This window comes from Stigmatopora argus, unplaced genomic scaffold, assembly GCF_051989625.1.
Source record: "Stigmatopora argus isolate UIUO_Sarg unplaced genomic scaffold, RoL_Sarg_1.0 HiC_scaffold_35, whole genome shotgun sequence".
NCBI classification, from domain to species: Eukaryota; Metazoa; Chordata; class Actinopteri; order Syngnathiformes; family Syngnathidae; genus Stigmatopora; species Stigmatopora argus.
In genome coordinates, this window is record NW_027520049.1 from 497,419 (window position 1) to 503,418 (window position 6,000).

Consider the following 6,000-nt stretch of genomic DNA (forward strand, 5'->3'; position numbering starts at 1 on the left):
TTGTTAGGGGTAGGGTGGTCCCCGGCAGGAGCGTGTCCGGGAAAAGTGTCACTTGATCGGGCTTGAGTAGTAGGATGAGTCGGTCCCGGTGCTGGGGTTGAGCCACCGGGACGGCATGATTGGGTTGCCCGAGAATGGTGTCTGTTGGTCGGGCAGGAGTAGGAGGATGAGTCGGTATCCGGGGTTTTGGGTTTGGGTTTGGGTTTGGGTTTGGGTTTGGGTTTGGGTTAGAGTTAGGGGTTGGGTTGGGGTTGTGGTTGGGGTTGTGGTTGTGGTTGGGGGCTCGGTTGTTGTTGGGGGCTCGGTTGTTGTTCGGGGCTCGGTTGTTGTTAGGGGTAGGGTGGTCCCCGGCAGGAGCGTGTCCGGGAAAAGTGTCACTTGATCGGGCATGAGTAGTAGGATGAGTCGGTCCCGGTGCTGGGGTTGAGCCACCGGGACGGCATGATTGGGTTGCCCGAGAATGGTGTCTGTTGGTCGGGCAGGAGTAGGAGGATGAGTCGGTATCCGGGGTTTTGGGTTTGGGTTTGGGTTAGAGTTGGGGGTTGGGTTGGGGTTGTGGTTGGGGTTGTGGTTGTGGTTGGGGGCTCGGTTGTTGTTAGGGGTAGGGTGGTCCCCGGCAGGAGCGTGTCCGGGAAAAGTGTCACTTGATCGGGCATGAGTAGTAGGATGAGTCGGTCCCGGTGCTGGGGTTGAGCCACCGGGACGGCATGATTGGGTTGCCCGAGAATGGTGTCTGTTGGTCGGGCAGGAGTAGGAGGATGAGTCGGTATCCGGGGTTTTGGGTTTGGGTTTGGGTTTGGGTTTGGGTTTGGGTTTGGGTTTGGGTTTGGGTTAGAGTTAGGGGTTGGGTTGGGGTTGTGGTTGGGGTTGTGGTTGTGGTTGGGGGCTCGGTTGTTGTTAGGGGTAGGGTGGTCCCCGGCAGGAGCGTGTCCGGGAAAAGTGTCACTTGATCGGGCATGAGTAGTAGGATGAGTCGGTCCCGGTGCTGGGGTTGAGCCACCGGGACGGCATGATTGGGTTGCCCGAGAATGGTGTCTGTTGGTCGGGCAGGAGTAGGAGGATGAGTCGGTATCCGGGGTTTTGGGTTTGGGTTTGGGTTTGGGTTAGAGTTGGGGGTTGGGTTGGGGTTGTGGTTGGGGTTGTGGTTGTGGTTGGGGGCTCGGTTGTTGTTAGGGGTAGGGTGGTCCCCGGCAGGAGCGTGTCCGGGAAAAGTGTCACTTGATCGGGCATGAGTAGTAGGATGAGTCGGTCCCGGTGCTGGGGTTGAGCCACCGGGACGGCATGATTGGGTTGCCCGAGAATGGTGTCTGTTGGTCGGGCAGGAGTAGGAGGATGAGTCGGTATCCGGGGTTTTGGGTTTGGGTTTGGGTTTGGGTTTGGGTTTGGGTTTGGGTTAGAGTTAGGGGTTGGGTTGGGGTTGTGGTTGGGGTTGTGGTTGTGGTTGGGGGCTTCTGTTGTTGTTAGGGGTAGGGTGGTCCCCGGCAGGAGCGTGTCCGGGAAAAGTGTCACTTGATCGGGCATGAGTAGTAGGATGAGTCGGTCCCGGTGCTGGGGTTGAGCCACCGGGACGGCATGATTGGGTTGCCCGAGAATGGTGTCTGTTGGTCGGGCAGGAGTAGGAGGTTGAGTCGGTATCCGGGGTTTTGGGTTTGGGTTTGGGTTAGAGTTAGGGGTTGGGTTGGGGTTGTGGTTGGGGTTGTGGTTGTGGTTGGGGGCTCGGTTGTTGTTAGGGGTAGGGTGGTCCCCGGCAGGAGCGTGTCCGGGAAAAGTGTCACTTGATCGGGCTTGAGTAGTAGGATGAGTCGGTCCCGGTGCTGGGGTTGAGCCACCGGGACGGCATGATTGGGTTGCCCGAGAATGGTGTCTGTTGGTCGGGCAGGAGTAGGAGGATGAGTCGGTATCCGGGGTTTTGGGTTTGGGTTTGGGTTTGGGTTTGGGTTTGGGTTTGGGTTAGAGTTAGGGGTTGGGTTGGGGTTGTGGTTGGGGTTGTGGTTGTGGTTGGGGGCTCGGTTGTTGTTGGGGGCTCGGTTGTTGTTCGGGGCTCGGTTGTTGTTAGGGGTAGGGTGGTCCCCGGCAGGAGCGTGTCCGGGAAAAGTGTCACTTGATCGGGCATGAGTAGTAGGATGAGTCGGTCCCGGTGCTGGGGTTGAGCCACCGGGACGGCATGATTGGGTTGCCCGAGAATGGTGTCTGTTGGTCGGGCAGGAGTAGGAGGATGAGTCGGTATCCGGGGTTTTGGGTTTGGGTTTGGGTTAGAGTTGGGGGTTGGGTTGGGGTTGTGGTTGGGGTTGTGGTTGTGGTTGGGGGCTCGGTTGTTGTTAGGGGTAGGGTGGTCCCCGGCAGGAGCGTGTCCGGGAAAAGTGTCACTTGATCGGGCATGAGTAGTAGGATGAGTCGGTCCCGGTGCTGGGGTTGAGCCACCGGGACGGCATGATTGGGTTGCCCGAGAATGGTGTCTGTTGGTCGGGCAGGAGTAGGAGGATGAGTCGGTATCCGGGGTTTTGGGTTTGGGTTTGGGTTTGGGTTTGGGTTAGAGTTAGGGGTTGGGTTGGGGTTGTGGTTGGGGTTGTGGTTGTGGTTGGGGGCTCGGTTGTTGTTAGGGGTAGGGTGGTCCCCGGCAGGAGCGTGTCCGGGAAAAGTGTCACTTGATCGGGCATGAGTAGTAGGATGAGTCGGTCCCGGTGCTGGGGTTGAGCCACCGGGACGGCATGATTGGGTTGCCCGAGAATGGTGTCTGTTGGTCGGGCAGGAGTAGGAGGATGAGTCGGTATCCGGGGTTTGGGGTTTGGGTTTGGGTTTGGGTTTGGGTTAGAGTTAGGGGTTGGGTTGGGGTTGTGGTTGGGGTTGTGGTTGTGGTTGGGGGCTAGGTTGTTGTTAGGGGTAGGGTGGTCCCCGGCAGGAGCGTGTCCGGGAAAAGTGTCACTTGATCGGGCATGAGTAGTAGGATGAGTCGGTCCCGGTGCTGGGGTTGAGCCACCGGGACGGCATGATTGGGTTGCCCGAGAATGGTGTCTGTTGGTCGGGCAGGAGTAGGAGGATGAGTCGGTATCCGGGGTTTTGGGTTTGGGTTTGGGTTTGGGTTAGAGTTGGGGGTTGGGTTGGGGTTGTGGTTGGGGTTGTGGTTGTGGTTGTGGTTGGGGGCTCGGTTGTTGTTAGGGGTAGGGTGGTCCCCGGCAGGAGCGTGTCCGGGAAAAGTGTCACTTGATCGGGCATGAGTAGTAGGATGAGTCGGTCCCGGTGCTGGGGTTGAGCCACCGGGACGGCATGATTGGGTTGCCCGAGAATGGTGTCTGTTGGTCGGGCAGGAGTAGGAGGATGAGTCGGTATCCGGGGTTTTGGGTTTGGGTTTGGGTTTGGGTTTGGGTTTGGGTTTGGGTTAGAGTTAGGGGTTGGGTTGGGGTTGTGGTTGGGGTTGTGGTTGTGGTTGGGGGCTTCTGTTGTTGTTAGGGGTAGGGTGGTCCCCGGCAGGAGCGTGTCCGGGAAAAGTGTCACTTGATCGGGCATGAGTAGTAGGATGAGTCGGTCCCGGTGCTGGGGTTGAGCCACCGGGACGGCATGATTGGGTTGCCCGAGAATGGTGTCTGTTGGTCGGGCAGGAGTAGGAGGTTGAGTCGGTATCCGGGGTTTTGGGTTTGGGTTTGGGTTAGAGTTAGGGGTTGGGTTGGGGTTGTGGTTGGGGTTGTGGTTGTGGTTGGGGGCTCGGTTGTTGTTAGGGGTAGGGTGGTCCCCGGCAGGAGCGTGTCCGGGAAAAGTGTCACTTGATCGGGCTTGAGTAGTAGGATGAGTCGGTCCCGGTGCTGGGGTTGAGCCACCGGGACGGCATGATTGGGTTGCCCGAGAATGGTGTCTGTTGGTCGGGCAGGAGTAGGAGGATGAGTCGGTATCCGGGGTTTTGGGTTTGGGTTTGGGTTTGGGTTTGGGTTTGGGTTTGGGTTAGAGTTAGGGGTTGGGTTGGGGTTGTGGTTGGGGTTGTGGTTGTGGTTGGGGGCTCGGTTGTTGTTGGGGGCTCGGTTGTTGTTCGGGGCTCGGTTGTTGTTAGGGGTAGGGTGGTCCCCGGCAGGAGCGTGTCCGGGAAAAGTGTCACTTGATCGGGCATGAGTAGTAGGATGAGTCGGTCCCGGTGCTGGGGTTGAGCCACCGGGACGGCATGATTGGGTTGCCCGAGAATGGTGTCTGTTGGTCGGGCAGGAGTAGGAGGATGAGTCGGTATCCGGGGTTTTGGGTTTGGGTTTGGGTTAGAGTTGGGGGTTGGGTTGGGGTTGTGGTTGGGGTTGTGGTTGTGGTTGGGGGCTCGGTTGTTGTTAGGGGTAGGGTGGTCCCCGGCAGGAGCGTGTCCGGGAAAAGTGTCACTTGATCGGGCATGAGTAGTAGGATGAGTCGGTCCCGGTGCTGGGGTTGAGCCACCGGGACGGCATGATTGGGTTGCCCGAGAATGGTGTCTGTTGGTCGGGCAGGAGTAGGAGGATGAGTCGGTATCCGGGGTTTTGGGTTTGGGTTTGGGTTTGGGTTTGGGTTTGGGTTTGGGTTTGGGTTTGGGTTAGAGTTAGGGGTTGGGTTGGGGTTGTGGTTGGGGTTGTGGTTGTGGTTGGGGGCTCGGTTGTTGTTAGGGGTAGGGTGGTCCCCGGCAGGAGCGTGTCCGGGAAAAGTGTCACTTGATCGGGCATGAGTAGTAGGATGAGTCGGTCCCGGTGCTGGGGTTGAGCCACCGGGACGGCATGATTGGGTTGCCCGAGAATGGTGTCTGTTGGTCGGGCAGGAGTAGGAGGATGAGTCGGTATCCGGGGTTTTGGGTTTGGGTTTGGGTTTGGGTTAGAGTTGGGGGTTGGGTTGGGGTTGTGGTTGGGGTTGTGGTTGTGGTTGGGGGCTCGGTTGTTGTTAGGGGTAGGGTGGTCCCCGGCAGGAGCGTGTCCGGGAAAAGTGTCACTTGATCGGGCATGAGTAGTAGGATGAGTCGGTCCCGGTGCTGGGGTTGAGCCACCGGGACGGCATGATTGGGTTGCCCGAGAATGGTGTCTGTTGGTCGGGCAGGAGTAGGAGGATGAGTCGGTATCCGGGGTTTTGGGTTTGGGTTTGGGTTTGGGTTAGAGTTGGGGGTTGGGTTGGGGTTGTGGTTGGGGTTGTGGTTGTGGTTGGGGGCTCGGTTGTTGTTAGGGGTAGGGTGGTCCCCGGCAGGAGCGTGTCCGGGAAAAGTGTCACTTGATCGGGCATGAGTAGTAGGATGAGTCGGTCCCGGTGCTGGGGTTGAGCCACCGGGACGGCCTGATTGGGTTGCCCGAGAATGGTGTCTGTTGGTCGGGCAGGAGTAGGAGGATGAGTCGGTATCCGGGGTTTTGGGTTTGGGTTTGGGTTTGGGTTTGGGTTTGGGTTTGGGTTAGAGTTAGGGGTTGGGTTGGGGTTGTGGTTGGGGTTGTGGTTGTGGTTGGGGGCTTCTGTTGTTGTTAGGGGTAGGGTGGTCCCCGGCAGGAGCGTGTCCGGGAAAAGTGTCACTTGATCGGGCATGAGTAGTAGGATGAGTCGGTCCCGGTGCTGGGGTTGAGCCACCGAGACGGCATGATTGGGTTGCCCGAGAATGGTGTCTGTTGGTCGGGCAGGAGTAGGAGGATGAGTCGGTATCCGGGGTTTTGGGTTTGGGTTTGGGTTAGAGTTAGGGGTTGGGTTGGGGTTGTGGTTGGGGTTGTGGTTGTGGTTGGGGGCTCGGTTGTTGTTAGGGGTAGGGTGGTCCCCGGCAGGAGCGTGTCCGGGAAAAGTGTCACTTGATCGGGCATGAGTAGTAGGATGAGTCGGTCCCGGTGCTGGGGTTGAGCCACCGGGACGGCATGATTGGGTTGCCCGAGAATGGTGTCTGTTGGTCGGGCAGGAGTAGGAGGATGAGTCGGTATCCGGGGTTTTGGGTTTGGGTTTGGGTTTGGGTTTGGGTTAGAGTTAGGGGTTGGGTTGGGGTTGTGGTTGGGGTTGTGGTTGTGGTTGGGGGCTTCTGTTGTTGTTAGGGGTAGGGTGGTC